The sequence below is a fragment of the Xiphophorus couchianus genome, chromosome 13, assembly GCF_001444195.1.
Source record: "Xiphophorus couchianus chromosome 13, X_couchianus-1.0, whole genome shotgun sequence".
NCBI lineage: Eukaryota > Metazoa > Chordata > Actinopteri > Cyprinodontiformes > Poeciliidae > Xiphophorus > Xiphophorus couchianus.
The window spans coordinates 7,479,779-7,500,497 of record NC_040240.1 but is presented as its reverse complement, the minus strand read 5'-3'; the positions used below and the strand labels follow the sequence as shown (position 1 = coordinate 7,500,497).

The 20,719-nt window shown below is 42.0% G+C and overlaps 1 protein-coding gene and 2 long non-coding RNA genes across 3 annotated transcripts in view; 1 reads left to right on the top strand and 2 right to left on the bottom strand.

The window, feature by feature from the left end:
- The window catches only part of adgrb2 (adhesion G protein-coupled receptor B2), a 270,453-nt gene that overhangs the window by 46,583 nt on the left and 203,151 nt on the right, over positions 1–20,719 (top strand). The gene's annotated exons all lie outside the window — the stretch shown is intronic.
- On the bottom strand, positions 3,551–3,963 carry LOC114155541 (uncharacterized). The gene is made up of 2 exons (XR_003597770.1): positions 3,724–3,963; positions 3,551–3,642 (listed from the first exon to the last, which is right to left on the bottom strand). It is a non-coding gene; the product is annotated as an uncharacterized LOC114155541 (long non-coding RNA).
- On the bottom strand, positions 8,496–8,908 carry LOC114155540 (uncharacterized). Its single transcript, XR_003597769.1, has 2 exons — positions 8,669–8,908; positions 8,496–8,587 (listed from the first exon to the last, which is right to left on the bottom strand). It is a non-coding gene; the product is annotated as an uncharacterized LOC114155540 (long non-coding RNA).

The following is a 20,719-nucleotide window of genomic DNA, read 5'->3' as shown; positions in this document are numbered from 1 at the left end:
AAGTTGTTTTGATCATGTTAGATAATGAATCCCTAAGTAAAAAAATAAATGGATTCTGGCTTAGTAAACAAGTTAAAGTGAAAAAGGACATTTTTCAGCTCTTCCATGATGTTGTTTTCTTTATTATTGTGGAGAGGTCAAACCTAACAGGAAATACATAAACAGGACTAATCAAATGACTAACTTATTTACAGTAACTCATTTTTTATTCAAGGGAAAATTATCTTTCTTGAGCTGTAATATGGTGGGTGAAAAAAATAAATGTAGTAATAGATTAATGGTTCATACTTAGCTCACATACTTAGTCAATGGATCACAGGTGTGGACGCGGTGGTGATGTGTGTGTCTATATGTATCGGGAGCACATACAGACACACCTTTAATCCATGAGCAAGAAGAAATCACATCTGGGAATAGTCACTAATTCATTCCTAGGCATCAGTGCCGAATATGGATGAAAAATGTGACGGTACTAGGTAAGGAAGCATTAGTTTTGATGCATTGGCAGCTTGCCAAACCATAGCGGTTGCAGGATTGAATATGTTGCTGTTCTGCATTCATGCTCAGATGCATCTTCCTTTCCCTTCAACTTCAAAACTAACGTATTTTTTGCTATAGGATTGAAGGCAATACTAGTTTCAGTAATGATTATGGTGAAAGTTAGTAATAAAATATTCATTAGTATTACTGTTTTTTAAACCAACATTTAAACTATTTCCCTTAACTGTCAACCAAAACCCCTCACATGCAAGTTAATGGGTCCAACAGTGTCCCCATGACAGCTAAGGGGTTGAGTGTGCTGCTGGAGAGGCTTGTGAACTGTGCAGTTGTGTCTTCAGAGAGATTAATACAGATGATTATGCAGGCAAGCTTTCTTGCTCTTGCCGCTTCATGCCACACTACCACCTCTCTATCATCCCTGCTTTACACTGCATGCACCTCCACTCTGCTGTGCACTTCCCTTGCAGAGCAAAGCCATTCCTGACCACCCTGATTTAGAGCACGGACATGGGCGCGTCAGAAACTGCCAGCAGACTTCCAATGTAATGAAATCATGTTTGCAGATTCACTAGTGTAAATAGATCCAGGACACAGAATATCTGCCAAAAGGAACACAGACAACACAGCATCCAAACTCATAAAACTCAAGACAAAGAAGAGGAAAACACAATATGACCAAAGACTCAGACTTCCCCTAATGCAGCACTTTTCAGACAAATGATGAGCAGAGAATATTTGCTGTGTAAATATATATATGTGACTCTTTATTGACCCAGTTCTTTTTGTTTCCTTTGCACGAGGCTTTGATTTGACCCCGGGCAGGTGTCAAATCTGACTGGATGTCAGAATCCAGTTTTTATAGAGACTTTGTTGTCTCTGACTTTCCTTAAGAACAGAGTTTTTCTTTAAATCTCTTTGTTGCTTTTGACTTAGGCTTATCATTGAAAAACCTGAGGTTGATGCATGTGTGATTCGTATTTGACAGAGTGACCTACATCTTACATTACAATTTAGTTTTCAGGTATTTCATACACCAAGCCCCCATTTGGGATTAGACTATAGCCATATGTGTCCTATCTAGCACATTAATTGATTGACTGATTGGATTTATTTGGTTATGGTACAAATGAGATTAACTTTACCACTTTGTGACACCAGTCAAGTATCACCATCAAGGTTAAAAACACAAAAGCCAAGCTTATTTTCATTGTGGTCCTTCAGATGCCCAACACGTCCTACAAACATAGAAGAGCTATAAATAATCTCAAGGGTAAAATTATATGAGTCTTCATGAATGCTTTCCATAAACTCAGAGTGAACAGAATAAACGATGTTACAATTTCAAGGCTAATCTGATACATATTAGGGATAAATTATGATGTCAGATCTAGTTGGATCATTTAACTGAGGGACAAAATTATTGTGTCCCTTTGTGTCCAGATATTCCAACAAAGACACGGAATGTGTCGGAGAGAGAATGATTTTCCACTTCCACTGTCATTACCATTTGCATTTCAATAGTTCCCTGCTTGATTGAACATCAATAGAAGCATAAAGTGGTTTGGCAAGGCATTTGACTTTTTTCTCTTCTTCTTCAAAACAAACATGGATTCCTTTTTTATGCTTCTTGTCATCAGGAGGGATGGTCATGCACTCTTCAATGCTGTCATTTTGCCCATGGAGAACTTATGTCATAATTTTGTGCTTTTTTTGTGTGCCTGTCTTATTTTAAAAAAATTGGTCGCTGATTCCTATAATCTAAATACATTTCTTAAACTTTCCTGTAAAACCTTTGTCAAAACCTAAATGATTGGTAATGTCTGACTTTAAGAGCTGGGTGAAACTATCTCTAAGGCATTGCATTAAATGCATTTTCACTATTAAGATCCAACAATGCTTAGTTCTTAATTGTAATCATATGGCAAAACGTATTCTAAATTTAAATTGAGCAGACATTTGTCTTCTATTCATGCAAATACTGTTGTGCTGATGTAAATTGGAATCACTACAGGACAGCAAAGATGTAAATTATTTGAAATCACTGTGAGAGTACCATACCTATACTGTTAGCTTGTAACAGTTCAGGGATTTAGGGCTGTGTTGATGTGCAAGTATAGTAACACACTGCATATCCAGAATGTTTAAATAATTGGATAGCCAATGACACAGTTGGTGATTTTCTTTACTTGATATCATTTTCAGACCAATCAGTTGCCTTGGACATGTTTTATTAGCTTATCTTCAATTGACTCTCAGCTAAAGAGCTGTCTTTGTGTGTCAGAAGACGGTTTCTATGGTAATAATCTAGGTCACATCAGTGTGATGCACCTGCCCTTTCCTTATTGTCATTCAACCTGTACACTGGTGTGACCCTTCATTTAAATATATGCTATCCTCATTATCAAAACTCTCTGCCAAGTGTCAGAGCCCCTGATGGAAGAGTTCAACTTTCATGCAAGATGAGGATTTTTTTCTTTCCTCCATCCGCCCTCCTCCAACCCCCTCTTCCTTTTTCCCGCTCACTTTTCTTTACGTTTTGGGCTGTCTTCTCCATCAGTCTCTCTATATTTCTGTCAGAGCACAAGGCGAAGAAAAGAAGTGAAGCGGACAAGAAATATTTCCCCGGTGAAAGACAGGTCTGGATAAATAAAGAAGAAGTATACTCAGCCCTACCCGAGAGAGAAGGCTTGAGGGAGACATGGGATTTTTTTTTTTTCCTTTTTTCCAGGCACCTGTCAGATTTTGAAAGGACAATGAACATGGGTAGAAGAAAGGCAGAAAGTTAAATAAAATAAATAAAAAAACGTTGAGGTGAGGAGAGGTGTTGACTGGATGGATGATAATGAGTCGGGCAATGGATTTATGGTTAGAGATGTGAATGGGTGTAATGTGGTATGTACAAGTGAAAATAGACACTAGTGCAGTTGATATGATGTTCTGCAGGCTGGGATGGTTAAAAAACTAAATTATCGAAAAATTCAGAATGGATCTGCCATGTTTGGTTCCAGTTTATGAACCCACATGCACGAACACAATCAGGAGACGCGTGTGCAAAACAATAATGAAGTTTATTGACAAGAGGGAATAGGGTTGGGGAGAAAACACGGAGCAGGAGTCTGGAAGGGGCAACCAGTTCAGCCACTGTCAACGAGGAGAAGCTGTTAGAATATACGAATTCAGGAAGGTGGATGAATATATATATTGACGAAGGGAAAGGCTTACTAGGAGCGGATGGATGTTTCCTTTGGAGCAACAACGGACCCAGGGGCGGCGTGGAGAGGCAACAAACCGTTGGAGGGCGGACAGGTAAGTCAGACTGAGTGGAGGAGCGAACTGACGGCTGGTCGGAGTCTGGGACAAACGACCCACAGAACTCTCCTCTCGGAAAACTCCGGAGGAATCCAGGTAAACCAAGGTAAACAAACACTCAGGCAAGGAAGTGTCAGCTCGCCGCTTCTTAGATACTCCCAGCCTCAGTCAGACAATGCGCCACAGGTGTGTCCCCGGGTTCGACCCGACGCCTCTCCAGGGGCTCTGCTCCTAGGCGGCATCTGGTGGAGGAAGTGGGAAGCAGCAGGCTTCCACAAAAAACAAAACAAAACACCGATCCTGACAGTACCCCCCCCCCTCAACGGACGCCCCCTGGCGGCCGAGAAGAGGTGGACGGCAGAGAGGCGGCGTAGTCCCTTATCAAAGAGGGGTCAAGAATAAAAGAACGGGGAACCCAGGAACGGTCCTCCGGGCCGTAGCCCTCCCAGTCGATGAGGTACTGAAACCCACGACCTCGCCGACGGGAGTCCACAATCCGGCGGACGGAGTATGCCGGGTGACCGTCAACATCACGGGCGGGAGGAGGGGGTTCGGCCGGAGGGCAAAGGGGGCTCGACCGGACCGGTTTGACCTGGGAGACATGGAAGGTGGCGTGAATACGTAAGGAGGAGGGCAGACGAAGCCGTAGAGCCGTCGGACTGACAACCGACAAAATCTCAAACGGACCAATAAATTTGGGTGACAACTTCCTGGACAATGACTTTAGGGGAATATCCTTAGTGGACAGCCAAACCTTCTGACCAGCTGTATAGACCGGAGCCGGCGTCCTCCTGCGGTCGGCCAGACGTTTGTTTCGTGCGGCTGTGTGGTTGAGTGCGGTTACAGTCTCCTTCCATATCTTATTGCAACGGCGGATATGATGCTGAACTGAGGTTACCGAAATCTCGCCCTCGTCAACGGATAATAAAGGTGGTTGGTACCCCAGGGAGACCTCGAACGGAGACAACCCTGTAGCAGAAGAGATGTGGCTATTGTGGGCGTACTCGACCCAAGGGAGATGCTGAGCCCAGTCTTCGGGGTTGGAGGAGGAGATGCAGCGTAAGGTAGCCTCCATCTCCTGGTTCATCCTCTCGGTTTGCCCGTTGGTCTGGGGATGATAACCGGAAGAGAGAGCAGTTTTGGCACCCAATGCAGAACAGAACTGTTTCCAAACCTGTGATGTGAACTGGGGGCCCCGATCCGACAGGATCTCTTGAGGCATGCCATGCAGCTTGAAGACATGCTTAATCAATAACTGGGCGGTCTGAGCAGAGGTGGGAAGCTTGCGGAGAGGAATGAGATGGCAGGATTTCGAAAAGCGGTCAATGACAGTAAAAATGGTGGTCATACCTTTAGACGGGGGTAGTCCAGTAACGACGTCTATGGCAATGTGCGACCAGGGTCTCTTGGGAATGGGAAGGGGCTGTAACGACCCTGCGGGAGGCTGGTGAGATGACTTGTTTCTCGAACAGACGGGGCAGGCGAGAACAAACTCCTTCACATCCTTGTGAACAGAGTCCCACCAAAACCTTCGATTAATTAACCCGACTGTGCGGCTCATACCTGGGTGTCCGGAGAATTTGGATGAGTGTATCCACCGTAGGAAGCGGGATCGGACGGAGGTGGGAACATAGATTCTCCCTTGGGGACAGGACTCGGGTGGGGGCTCCAGGCGTTGAGCCTGACGGATTATATCCTCTATTTCCCATGTCACCACCCCTACGGTGCAGCTAGGGGGCAACAAGGGTGCTGGACCCTCATCAGAATCATCAGGCGTGTAGAGTCTGGAGAGGGCATCCGGCTTGACGTTTTTAGATCCTGGGCGGTAGGAAATGGACAGATTAAACCGGGAAAAGAATACTGACCAGCGGGACTGTCGGGGGTTGTTCTGTTTAGCGGATTGCAGGTATGAAAGATTCTTATGGTCAGTCCAGACAACTACAGGATGTTCAGCTCCCTCCAGCCAATGACGCCACTCCTCCAAGGCGAGCTTTATCGCCAACAACTCCCGATCTCCCACGTCATAGTTTCGTTCAGCCGGGGACAGTCTGCGGGAGAAAAAGGCACAAGGGTGAGTGTTGTGATCTTGCGAAGAAATTTGGGACAGGACGGCTCCTACTCCAGAGTCTGATGCATCGACCTCCAAAATAAACTGCTTGGTAGGGTCTGGCTGGATGAGGATGGGTGCATTAGCAAACAATGACTTCAAACGTGCAAAAGCATCCTCTGCCTCGGGCGTCCAGGTAAACGTTGTCTTGGTGGATGTAAGTGCCGTCAATGGAGCAGCTGTCCGGCTGTAGTCGCGTATAAAGCGGCGATAGAAATTGGCGAACCCTAGAAATCTTTGCAGTTGCTTCCGGGTTTCTGGTTTGGGCCACTCCAATACTGCTTTTATCTTATCCCCCGACGGTCTTACCTGTCCGCCCTCGAGCACATAGCCGAGGAAGGTGACTGAGGGTTGATGAAACTCACACTTTTCGGCTTTGACATAAAGCCGGTTCTCAAGGAGGCGCTGGAGAACATGTCGGACGTGCCGTTTGTGTTCCTTCAGGGAGCTGGAATAAATCAGGATATCATCCAGATAGACAAATACAAAATCATTAATAAAGTCTCTTAACACGTCATTCACTAATGCTTGGAAGAAGGCGGGAGCATTTGACAGGCCGAAGGACATGACTAAATACTCATAGTGACCCATAGGTGTTTTGAAAGCAGTCTTCCATTCATCCCCTTCGCGAATTCGAAGGAGGTGGTAGGCATTTCTTAGATCCAGTTTGGTGAAAATGGTCGCTCCCTGAACAGGTTCGAAGGCAGAAGAGAGGAGTGGTAGTGGGTACTTGTTCTTAACAGTTATTTGGTTCAATCCTCTGTAATCAATGCATGGCCGTAGTGAGCCATCTTTTTTCCCAACAAAGAAAAATCCAGCCCCTAGGGGTGAGGTGGATGTTCGAATGATACCTGCTGCTAGGGAATCATTAATGTACTTCTCCATGGTTTGGCGTTCGGGCCGGGAGATATTGTACAGACGACTGTTGGGTAGTGGGGCGCCAGGCAGAAGGTCGATGGCGCAGTCGTATGGACGATGAGGTGGAAGTGACAGGGCTTTATCTTTATTAAATACAGGCGCTAGATCATGGTATTCAACGGGTACAGAAGAAAGATCGGGGGATTCACTCTCAGAAGGATCCTTAGTTGGGGAGCTCGAGGGAATAGCGGAACGAAGGCAAGTAGCATGACAGTTGGACGACCAGGACTCTATGTGAGCTTTAACCCAGTTAATGTGAGGGTTATGGGCAGATAACCAATTAAATCCTAGAACAATGGGAGAACTGGCAGCACTGAACACAAAAAAGGATATTGATTCAGTATGGTTACCTGAAACGACAAGACAGACTGGCTTGGTTTTGTGTGTGATATGAGGTAATGCTTTACCGTTAAGGGCAGCAACACGGAGGGGAACCGGCAGTGGTTCAACCTCAATGGACATCTGCTTGGCCAGAGTTGAGTCGATTAGATTTTGTTCGCAGCCCGAGTCGATAAGTGCTGACAGGGGAAGAGACAAGTGATTATTTATGAGAGTTGCCGGTAGGATGAGACGAGATTGGGTTGTGGGTGTTGGCTCCAACAGTCTCCTCGTCGTTACTGTCGGATCTGGGGGTTTAAACGGACTTGACAGTTGGCAATGAAGTGGCCAGGCTCACCACAGTACAGGCAAAGACGTGAATGTAACCTCCTACGTCTCTCCTCCGGGGTTAAGTGAGTTCGCCCCAGCTGCATGGGTTCAGGCTCCGGAAGAGGTGTCGATGCCGGGGATTCAGGACAAATAGCAGGTAGGTTCTGAAAATGGGATCTAAAAGGTGAGTCACGACGGTTTCGTTCTTTAGCACGTGATCTGATGCGGTTATCTATCTTTATGGTGAGTTTAATGAAATCTTCTAAAGTCTCTGGTTCATCTAAAGTGGCTAGTTCATCCTTTACCTGCTCACTCAGAGCGTGGAAATAAGCGCTCTTTAGCGCAGCTGCGTCCCAACCAGATGCTGCAGCTTTAATTCTAAAGTCAATAGCGAACTCAGAAACTGTTCCTTGACCCTGCTTGAGAGTCCACAGCTCTCGGGAAACTGAAGTCTTGTCGGTGTCACGACAAAAAACCTGCTTAAATTCCTTCACAAACTCAGAAAATGTGCACCCAAAGTTGGTGGGGGAGGGAAACTTAGCCTCAGCCCACTCCAGAGCACGTCCAGTTAGCAAGGATAACATATAAGCTATTTTGGCATTATCATGGCGAAAGCTCTGAGGTGAGTGGTTGAAAATGATTCCACATTGCAAAATAAAGCCTTTACACTTCCTCACCTCACCACAGAATTTTTCAGGCGCTGGCGGTCGTACCTCCGAAAACGTGGCGTGGCTAATAGGATCCGGAACATGAGCTGCCGCTGGTGGTGCGCTCGGGTCCGGTTGGGCAGATCCCTGGAGGAAATTGGATATTTCGGCTAACCGGCGGTTAGTTTCAGCTTGCCGGCTACCTAGCTCTCGCAGGGCTGCGTCATGAGATTGAATGAGAGATTGTTGTTCTGCCAAGGCTCTCCTAATTGCGTCTGCAGGGGTAGACTGTTGGCCTGAGTGTTCTGTCATGTTTGGTTCCAGTTTATGAACCCACATGCACGAACACAATCAGGAGACGCGTGTGCAAAACAATAATGAAGTTTATTGACAAGAGGGAATAGGGTTGGGGAGAAAACACGGAGCAGGAGTCTGGAAGGGGCAACCAGTTCAGCCACTGTCAACGAGGAGAAGCTGTTAGAATATACGAATTCAGGAAGGTGGATGAATATATATATTGACGAAGGGAAAGGCTTACTAGGAGCGGATGGATGTTTCCTTTGGAGCAACAACGGACCCAGGGGCGGCGTGGAGAGGCAACGAACCGTTGGAGGGCGGACAGGTAAGTCAGACTGAGTGGAGGAGCGAACTGACGGCTGGTCGGAGTCTGGGACAAACGACCCACAGAACTCTCCTCTCGGAAAACTCCGGAGGAATCCAGGTAAACCAAGGTAAACAAACACTCAGGCAAGGAAGTGTCAGCTCGCCGCTTCTTAGATACTCCCAGCCTCAGTCAGACAATGCGCCACAGGTGTGTCCCCGGGTTCGACCCGACGCCTCTCCAGGGGCTCTGCTCCTAGGCGGCATCTGGTGGAGGAAGTGGGAAGCAGCAGGCTTCCACAAAAAACAAAACAAAACACCGATCCTGACAGGATCAAGATAAATATGTCACAGTTTACGTATTTTTTTGTGGCTTTTTTCAGTTTTTTAATATTCAGAAGTTTACACACAGACTAGAGGGAGCAGTTTGAGGGCTCAGGACCATTGCCTTTGCAATTAAAACTGGTGTAGTTTGATTATAAAGCTAATTTAGAGTGCAAAACAATAGTAACTGTTAAGAAAATGCATCCACTGTTGTAAGAACTTAAATAGAAGTCATTTGAGCTTTCAGTCCTTGGATTCTGAAAGATGGATTAATAAATAGATGGACATAATAAATCTACAGGTCAGTAGAAAAACATGAAATCAACTTTATAATCAGAATTTAATGTAACATGTTTTTACTGCTTATGCCTGAACTGCTAATTTTCCTTTTAAAGTTCATAATTTTGAGATTTCAAGCTCCAACTCAGCTTTGCATTTGCAGTTTTTCTATAGCAGATTGCCGTCTGTATTTATTTGAATGGAACTTCACTTGGCAAAAACGCCATGTTCAACATTAAATCTTGGCAAACCCAGCGTCACTTTTTCTAAAAAAAAAATACACTGCGACTTCTGCTTATTTTTTTTTTCCAATCCCAACAGCTTTTCTTCCTATGATTGCGAATTATGTTTTATTGTTTATTGCCATATGTTAAAGGCATTTCTGTGAAGAGAATTCAGTTAGCACTTCAAAACAGAAAAAAGTCATATGGCATTTTTTTTTGGTAGGACTAACTGGTGAGTAGCAGGCGCTCCATTTTCTCTTCTGAAATGGTCAGGGCTTTAATGTTAGTGTGTTACTAAATTACAGTGTGGGGAAGTATTTTTACTCTCTTTTTTTTTTGACAAATTGTTTGTGGTATAAAAAGGCGTGTAATAATCTGAAATTGGCTGAAAGCAGGGTTTGCTGAGGACTAAAAAAAAAAAAAGGAAACTCAGCTTTCTCTGTCTGACAGTAACCAGGCTTTGGGTGACTGAAGCCAGGATACATGTTGTACAGATTCTCAGTCTATTGAAGTGGTATGAGACTTTCCTTGTGTGGTAACCTTCATTTTCAAATTTATGCATACTGTGCTTTCATGGTATTTACTCAAAAAACTCAAACGTTAAAATTTAGGACAAGATCTCAAATCTTATGTTTAAAACAGAGAAGAAATAGGCTAATTGAACCCATTTCCAAATGTTATATAGCACAATATTACTGTTTGAATGACATCTAAAACATTCATAAACCTTCTTGTTCTGATAATGATACATATATTTAAACCACAGTGTGAAACAAATTACAAATGGATTTAGTGATGATTTAAAAGTTGCTTATTAGTTGTATATTAGACAGAGAAAAACAAGTATAACCATGGCTGGATTAAGAAATAATGAATAGTAGTCGTCTGTGGATTCTATGTAGTTGACTCCAACAGTGTGTGTGAATGACTGAATGCAGTGTGAAATAGTTTAGAGTCCTATAGGAGAGATAAAGCCTTAGATAAGTACAGGCAATTAACCATCTCCCGTGTACATATAGGCATTTTCCACTTTAAAAACAAATAAATAGCAAATGAAACAAAATTTGGTTTATGAATTCGTACCATGCATTCCTTTTTTTGTGTTCTTTATTTTGTTGTTGTCATTGCAAAGAGACGCATGAACACACGCACGAGAGCTTAATGCAAACAAGCCGAGAGTTTCAGGCTCGCACCTGCCGAGTCAGCTTTCTTCATCGGGATTCCTGTCCTCGCCTTGATAACCAGCCCTAAAAATAAGACGAGGAAATAGGGAGGAAGAAGAGATAATGAAATAAATACCCCAAGCCTGGCAACACTTCAAAGACGAAAGGAGAGAGTCGGATCTGCTGCACTGCTGCTCGAGAGGGAAACGATGTTAAGAAAAAGGGGGAAAAAACACCAACACAATCAGATCAAAATAAATGGATAAACTTTAAAAAAGCTTTAACCTTTTGTTCCAGAAAAAAAAAAACATCCTCTGCATTAATTTGAATAAGCATGATTGTTATTTTTTTTGTTTTGTTTTGTATCACACTCTATAGATAATATAGCTCTGTGTAACATCACATGCCGCATTATGCAAGAACTGGCAAAACACTGTAAGGAGAATTCAAGGCTTTGATGTTATCCGAAATAAAACAGAATGCTATACAATGTGCAGTTACCTTATTGGTCACTTGTCAACGTTTTATGCGATAGATCAAGAAAAATTTGTATGCAACTGTGATATAGAACAAAAATTACACATGGTTTTCATAAGATTTTATGAATAAAAATCTGAAACTTGTGACTCAAAGTGAATTCTTTGTAAGATAATGTTTTGGTTCAACAACCACTAAAATTTTTAAGCATTGACTTTCCTCTTGCTGTAAAAGACAGATTTGTGAATTATTATTAGTAGTTCTGTCAGGAGATGCTCCTCCAGAGACTCTGTTTGCTACTCCTCTAATCAATGCTTTCTTGGCAAGGTGTCACAGCCATCGTTAGAAAGGTTTGCAAGTGTGATAACAAAGGTCCTTGAGGCGTTTAGATCTGGGGCTGTTTATATATACACATATATGTCTTAATTCTAAACTTCTACACAGATTTTTCCCGTCCTTTTCGGTGTGTTCCCTGATCTTCGCAAAGATTGTTGTTTGTTATTGTTCTGAAATGAAATTGCACAGAGGTCGGTTCATATTTACAGATTTTCATTACATCCCAATGAAATACGCAGAAGTTAATGGTTGTAATGTGACAAAATATTGGTTTCATTTATCCAAGATACCTGCACCAGGCTTCCCGCTTCTCGTGAAAACGTAATCGTACAGAAAGAGCCGAGCGGAGATGATTTCTTTTTTATTGCTGTTTTGGAGGCCATGTCGTAGTAACTCAGGTTTTAATGTCCTTCAAACTCTTTGAGCTGTCTAAGAAATACCGATCCACAGACATCGCCTGCGCCTGTCTTTTTTTCAGATGTATATTGTGCCTGTATACACACCTTCGCACAAAGCTCGTCCTCTGCCTTGAGCCTTACAAAACAATGTACTGGAACTGTCGAGAGGTGATAACATTTCAAAAACCTTCTGTATATTGAGATGTGCACCGCTGTGTCCTTTATGCAGACAAAAAACAACTACTTCCACAACCTCAGCGATTTGCTACGCCAGAACAGAGCAAGCTGCTACAGTTACATAAACCATGATGTGAACCTATTTTGGGTGTTACACGTCCATGATAATTTATTTAATTTACATGTCCAGGCAGATCATTTGCTTTTTGCATGCGTAGGACAACAACTGTTTGTGTTTACGTGCAGTGGCGTATCATAAGCCATGAATTGCATTTTATATCAAATGCATCCTCGTACACCCCAGCCCTTTGCATGTGCAGTCAGGACACATTGTTTGTTAGCATAAACCGGTGACTCTTATTCATAGATATTTTCAGATGAAAAAAAAAAATCTTGCATGTTTAGCATGACTGCATTCCTAGAGCGTACATAAACCGTCCAGCAAGCAGAAACTCTGGTCACACAAATACAAAAATGCTGCCTGTTGCACTCAAATTCCAATGCTTAACTCCCAACATTTGTTGACATAGGCAATAAATTTAGCTTTGCCCTGCTTTCTATTTCTCAACCTGAGGCCACAATTACATTGACTTTATTATTGCTTTGCGCGACTTTTTTATGCATTTCTCCCTGAGCTGCATCCTCTCCATTAAATCACTTAGTTTTTAGTACTTGAAAGCTTTTCTTTATTGCCTGATACATCCCAGCTTGAAGACCTAATATTTCATGGGAAGCATAGGTTTTTATACATTTCTGACTCAAATCAACCCGGCAATCAGCGATCACAGCAACAGCAACCACAATGTTTTTTTCTTTTTTTGGCGGTGGTGTTTATTTGGAGTTCAAGTCAACCCACCTTTGGCAAATGATCCGATAACCTAATGTAACAGATAATCAGGCTCAAACAGACACAATCACATGTTCCCCTGCTTATGTGCACATTCACATTCATTTACCCACAAGCCCTGATGTGGATTCTTCACACAGGGCCATCCTCAACCAGCATGCAAACATTGAATAGATGTCCCAAAACACAGGCACCATGAATCTCCCATTTACAGGAGGCACTCTCTCAAGACAGAACAGCCCCACACAGAGCAAACTCCACTCACAGCCTCCGCTCCATGCAGCGTGGTGCAACGGCAGGGCAACGGCCCGGCACGACAACACCCCAGCCCTCGCACGCAAGCGCAACAGGACTTTGCCTTGTCCATTCAAACACAAGACTATGTTTTCATTAAAGTCATTGCATTCCAGCTCTGGCCTTATGTTTAGGGTCAAGGTGTTGCTAGAAGGAAATTCTTTCCCCTATACTCTTTTGCAGCATGTAACAGGTTCGGTGACGGCCCCGTAGGTAGCTCTTTCCATCTCCCCAGCCCTCTATAACATGATGCTGCTGTCATCCCGGTTTACGGTTAGGATGTGTTCAATATTATGTGCATTGTTAGTTTTCTGCCGCACACCTTCCTCTTCATGTTAGCTGTTTCCCCTCCTTATCTTATGGCAAACTGCTAACAGAACTACTTTCTTGTGGCCATAAAAGCTTTTTTTTTTTGCATAAAATTGCCCATAGTTTCCCTATTGGTGAAGTTCACCAATGAGGGTTGAAAATCATATTGGTGTGCTTTTTTTCATGTGCATCAAGTGAGCTTTGCCCTTTAGACCCTCCTCTAATTCACAGACCAACTTGGTCACCGTACTCCCTTGGATGCACATGCAATATCTCAGGTTAGGGGCAAATACAGGATTTGGCTAAATAATGCCAGAGAGCCACGAGTTTCTACAACCCGCATACTGTTATTATGTATGCTTTTTGCTCTACCATGCATCTTTGCTTTACTGAAGAGGAAAACAAGAGAGAGAGTGAGGGAGACGGTGAAAGCCAGTTTGCTGGTAGGAACTCGTTGTGCAGGGACGAGTACCTTATTTTTCAGACTGGTATTCTCAAGGTCACAGTGAAACCCAGATTCCCTCCAGGTCCACTGCTGCTTTATGGAAACCTTTCCGTATCTTTCTCCTCCTTTTGCTCTTGCACAAACACACATACTTGGGTGTATGTGTGCCCACATGTGCAGAAAAAGATTCAATCTACCTCACGTTGAATCCAGTTTAAAATGACTGTGTGTGCATGTATGGAACATCAAATTCTGTCCCAACAGTCAACAGATGGTGACATTTAGTTTTTTTTTCCTGCCCTCCATGACAGAGGGGTTAAGGGTGTGAAGATGCATGAGTGAGCGTGTTGGGGTTTGTAAGGTCAGCTGCTGAGATATGCTACAGCATCTGTTTATATCCAGCTGGTCGAAAGATAATGCAGCTGAAACCTTATTCGCTGAATTTTGTGGTGCGTAATTTAATGTTTTAATCTTATAAAGCATGACAACTTCTTTTCTGTATGTTTTGCTGGCACTTTTTTTTTTTTTTTACTGAAACCAAGTTGAAACATGCTACAAGCCAAATTATCAGCAAATCATTTCAAAACAGGCAGTGAACATGCTAGCATTAGCCTTCCACTTAGGCACACTGATCCACATCGAGATCGCCTGCAGGGATAAAATATTAAAGCATCATCTAAGTAACTTAGATCGGTATATTGGACAAAACGAAATCTGGATTGGGACATCGTTAGTTATTTGTCTCATGCATCTCCGTGTTTTCCCTCTAATGGACTAACCTTTTAAGAAAGTGCCCATGTATGCTGAAGATAAACACCAGTCCTGCTGAGATTCTATGTGAAGGATTAAGAGGGAAAAGAAAACGGATGGATTCCTGGCCTGCTCAAGGTTTAGGTGGAATTTGAAACCAAATCTCAGGCCAGTTTAGTGACCTCTGCTGGCCTGAGAACAAGGAGTTAAATGCAAAACGGCCAGGGAAACATTAGCATGTTACCACCGTGATTTTTAAAGCTAACTTGATCATGTCTGCTGCTTGTGTCAGCGATCAGAATACATCTAAAGCACATTTTAGTTTTTTTTTTTTTTTTTTGCAAAGACAGGACTGCGGAATAGCTTTTTGTGATCGCTTGTGAGCACAACAGTAAACTCTAGCCATCCTTGCCAAAACAAATTGTGTTAGGATTATTGCTGTAATGTGTTTCTTTTCAACTAAATGACTTGTTTGTTAAAATATTAAAACTACTTTAAGCCAGCTATTAAACATTCACTTCTCTCTTTAGCTTGATAGTAGAAGTCAAGACAGACAAAATTATCAGACCATAAAAAAACCACTAACACTAATGAACTTACCGTCTGCTCCACCAGCGATGCCCCAGGTGATTCTACCGTCAAGCAAAAGCTCTCCTGTAAAAGAAACAAGATCTTTTGTCACCGCTTTACGACAGTTTACATGCTGGTGAAATGATAATGAATGGAGCACACCAGCCACGGTTCCAAAATTTGAAGAAAATTTGTCCTGAAATAAAATCACACGGTATCATCACCTGTACTCGTGATCAACTTCTCTGCAACAGCACACATTGTACCTTTTTTTGTGTGTTTTTTATGAATGTGCCTGAAAGCACAAAATTGCATCATAAATCACAAATGTCTCATTTGTGTGCCGTGACATGACAGTTTTACACAGAAAAGTGTCCATTAGCTGCTAGTTTGGATTTATAGTTTAATCCTTTTTTTTTCTGTTTGTGAAGCATAAGCTCTGCAGAAGGTCTTTGATTTAATCACCTCGAAGTGATATTCAAGCTCTTATCTACCACATTACGCAACTGTATACTTCTTTATGAACCCCTCTGCACTTCTAAGTACTGTAGCTTCAGATAAATGGATCTTCTAAATCGATTTAAGAGGTTAATAAGCACTTCCATATGTGTGTGTGTGTGTGTGTATGTTTCATTTTAACTTCACACAATCTAGTTAATCAGTTGAAGCCACCCACATCAAGACTACACTTACTGCCAATTAAAAGTGTTCCCCATAACAAGAAATATTTAGATAACTCAAGTTGGCAAAACTTTTTCAACTGAAGTTGTGCTTATTGAATGTTTCTATGATTTTCTGCGTAATTATAAGGCCTAATCTTTTGTAGTGATAGATGTGATTCTGCACAGATGATTTTGTTGTTACAGTAGGTAGTGAAATTATTGTTTGGTTTTAATTTTTTACACTGTGACTCTAAATATTATTTTAGTCGCCTTTGAGTTTTATGAACTTTTCCCTACCGCCACGTCGGTAGCAACCACTCTTTCCACACATGCACATCAAAGCTAGAAAAACTAGTAATGGAAACTCTTGCAAAGCAGGCTGAGAGCAAACCTGGGCTGAATAGAGCTAATGGAATAAGCATCCTGAACACCAACTGTATTCCACGACATAGGGTCTTGCAACACTAAAGCTGATTATTACATTAGATTCCTATGTAATTTTTAAGTTGGCATGGCTAAACTGCTGCGCTAGTCTACATGTTTTTTTTTCCCACTATCCTCCGACAGCCATTAACAGTATTAGCTGCACTCAGTGTGGCCTTGGCAAATAAGTGCCTGCTTAGCACTCTGTGTATTAGAATAATTTATTTACAGCCAGGCAGGTCAGCTAGATAAACCTTTTGCTCTTGCCAAACATGTCTTACATGCCCTAGAGGAGGATAGTTTGCTTTACAATAAAACAGACTTGTATCCCTCTGTATCTGTCTATCTACCTACCTGCCTACTGCCCTCCATCCATCCATCCATCCATCCATCCATCCATCCATCCATCCATCACACTCAATATAAAAGACACACTGCCGTGGAACTTCCAACTGATTGCCCTTAGCAGCTTTTCAAAATAGGAAGGACAAGAGGAGATGTGAGAGAAAAGATTTATTGAAATGGTTTAAATCCGTGAAGATTCTATCTAGTACAATCTAAAACATTGTCAATACAATACTGTTAAGATCAAGATCAAGAGTGTCTGCTTTTCTTCCTTCACATGCCTTTGCAGGATTGCACCTTCATCTATTCATATGGGCAAAATTGCCATGCATCGTTCAAACACAAGAGCAAGGCAGGTGTGTGTTGATCTTAAGTCAGGAAATTATTTCAAGAAACTTGCCATTTGTCCAATCTTGGTGTGAGGAAGAAGAGTCTATAGTCAGAGCAATTACAATAAGTTTAAACTGGAACTGCAATAAACAAGGCAGGATGAGAATCCAAGTTAATCTTCTGACTACACAGACTGGGGGAGGAAGAAAAGGGAGAAAAATACTTCACTTTCACTTTCACTGTTGGATAACTGCAGCAATTCTTTTAGCATGAAAGTTTTCCCTCGCAATAGAAAAGGAATAAATTAAAGGGTTTTACAAATCTTTAGCAAGCCAAAAACATCCCCTGCACTATACAGAGAAAGAAAAGGGAAGACAAAAAAAAGCGTCAATTTGCAGCAACAGAAAAACATTTCTACTCTGTTGGTTTGCCTATGATTAGTTCCAACAACCGTTTACCCATCCACGTGAAATAACCAATGACTTCAGTGCTGTAGCATTTTTATTTTTAATCATGGAAAGCCGGGTTTTGATTACATTAGATAAATGTTCAATTCCAGTGCGGTTTAAAAACTATGCGTTCATGCAAATAATTCTATTAAATGTTACTTGATTGGTTTTTATTGGAAAAACATTTTGCTTTGTGTAAACAAATTCATGTATAAAGATTGCTAATTGATTTCTTTTTTCTTTGTAAATTTGCTGCAATCATTTCATACACTGAAGTGGATTGTCTTACGCAATCATTCCAGCACAAAATGAATGAAAATTGACAAGACCCTGAAAACTTAATGGATCTCGAAAATTTCTATACCTTTGGATTTGGTATTTAAAAATGATTTATTTTTACAGCAGCCAGTAATCCATAGTAATGAGTGGTTTGTGTCTTTGCCCTGATTGAAGAGCACTAGTTTAAAACAAAATCTAAGAAAGAAACTTTTTTTCTATCATTTTGATCATCATTGAGATAAAATTTCATAAACACGTAGCCTGGTGATATATGGAAAGAGCAATAGTTATCTTGGAGATTTTAGAAACTTATTTTGAGTTTCCATCTCAATAGTATTGCAGTACATCCACTTTTTCTTAATCTGCACAAAAGGCCGGAAGTTGCCAGCATCAGCAACGCATCTGTCTGGTGTAGTGACTCTAAGAGGTATCTATGAAGCCAGTCAAAAACAAAAGCTGAGTATTGCAGTTATGTATGCCTCTTGTGTATTTGTAGCTATAATTAACCTATCCAAAAGATAAGCAGGAAAAAGGCCGCAGTGGTGTAATTGTTTTAATCTGCCCCTTGATAAGGGCTCTGCAACCACCTTTTATCTCTGGCCGCACCACTTCATGTCCATCCCCCGCTGGCCGGCTAGCCCTTCTGCTGGTGAGACTCACCCATTGATGACAAATTATCCGGAACGTTCTGTACAGCCCATGCACTGTGTTAGAGCGCATAGAGTTTAAATATATAAAGCAGTCAAAAACTTTCTGCAGAGTTAACCTTCAAAGTTCATCTGAACTTCAGATTAGCCCTCAGATTAGCAGTGCCTATGGAGCTTTATGGAGCGGGTTTCCATGGCTAAGCAACTGCATCCAAACTCTAAATCACCAAGTGGGATGCACTCCAGTTTTAGATGTTTCTGGGGAAATGATACTTCACTGACTGTGAAGTGTAATGTTTAGTGCAGAGGGGATTATGGTGTGATGCTGTTTTTCAGCAATTGTGCTCAGCCTCTTGCAGCCAGTGAAAAGAACACATGATGGTTCAGCACACAAAAGCATCCTGGACAACTCCATGCGCCCCACTTTGGGATATCGTGATCGATTTCAAAATTGATTTGTGAGTAAAAACAAGTGTTCACTTAGATAGAGAAAACAATAGTAAGACAAATAAGTCGTTTCAGGATCTTACTCTATGACATCATGTGCTGAAATTTGAAAAATATTATAATATAGCTCCTCAGTATTACAGCTATTGATTTGTAATTTGCCTTAAAGGATGCCAGCTTGAGAAATACCAGTTCTGATCTTGCATGATCCTAATGAATGAATTTGTAATTTACTAGAAGAACCGTAAATTTAATTACCGGTATGTGCATGTTTTTGAAAAAAAAAAAAAAAAAAAACAACAATTGCAGCACTTATGAATTTACTAGTTTAGTAACTTAGTGGTGCACATTGAAAGGTACCGAATAAACTTTTGACTATCTTCTAAAGTTTATCTAGTGAGAACTTTTGCTTTTTGAAACAATTTAAATATATTTGATTGATTTCAAAAACCACTTCTCTAGTAAGGCAGATTTAAATGGTTCTGCCCCACTTCAGCTCAGCCAGATTTGTCTCTATTAGGAGATGTTGCGCGGCTCGTCCTCGTTTTTCATACTCACCTCGAGGGTTGTGCAAGCCACGTCAAGCTGCGTATCGTACGGAAGGGATTTGATTGACAACAGACTGTATTCATTGACTGGCTTGTGAATTATGTCAAACTCCAAAAAACATTGCAACAACTGCTGTTTACCGGCAGACATGCCGTCTTCTATCAGACAGCTGAGCGCGGCGGTGCGGAGGAGCAAAACGTGTGAGTTTAATCTTGAGCTGAACCAGGAGCACATGCGTCAACGTTTGGAGCAGAATGACTGTGATCTCGTAGTCCTGCAAGCAATGGGTTTCTCTGAAGAATGAGCAGCAACGAAGAAGAAAAAAACTCTGCAGATTTGGGAAACGTTCTGTTGGAGCTATAGTTTTGTGAATAATGGTGGGAAATTACAGAACTACATAATATCAACTGTGCATTTTATTCTTTGTTTGGAATTTTCTTTGTAATAAAGTTGATGCGTGGCTATTGTTTTACATCTAACTGCATTGTTTGAATCCAAATGGCTGCTTATGTTTTACAGAAATAAAGTGCCACAACACAGATCAATTTATAGGTGCACCAAAAATGATCAGCTAATTTGCACCATTTACAATTTGGTCAGGTTCAAAGGTTCTTGATTAAATGACCTTCAGCAACTGTAACCACCTTTTTAAAAATTGGATTTTTCACAGTTTGTTCATCTTGACTATTAAAGTGACTGTGAACACAATGAAAAGGAAGAAATATCAAGATTGAGGTGACGCTTGTTGCCTTTCAACCGGGGCAGGGTTATAAAGTTGTTTCCCAACTATTTAAAGTCCATCATTACACTGAGAGAATTTTTAAATGTAGAAAACAATAAAAAAAAATTGTCTATCTGAAAGTGATCTTCGAAGCAAATTTACCAGAAAATCAAAACGACTGTTCTGGTAGTTGGCTTGATGGTAGGGAGAGCACAGAGACAAGCTTGTCTGGAGGCCGACTGTGTGGCCGCAAGAGCCTGTGTACGGGCTCTGGAGTTTGGCTCAGAGGAACCCGCACCAGAGATTGTAAGGAGCCTAGGCAGGATCTTGAGAGCCCTCCTCAGAGGCGGCAAGGAGTGGGCTCAGAGGGGACAAAATGTGAACTCTGGTTCTCGGAGGAGACACGCAGGCTCAGGCAGAGTGAAGGCATCAGCGACCAAACCCTCCAGAGAGAGACGCGAGCGTGAGACTGCTGGGGCTGCTGAAGCTGAGGCTTGGACTAGGGGGCTGCCAGGAAAACGTCTGGCTCAGCGACTGAATGCTC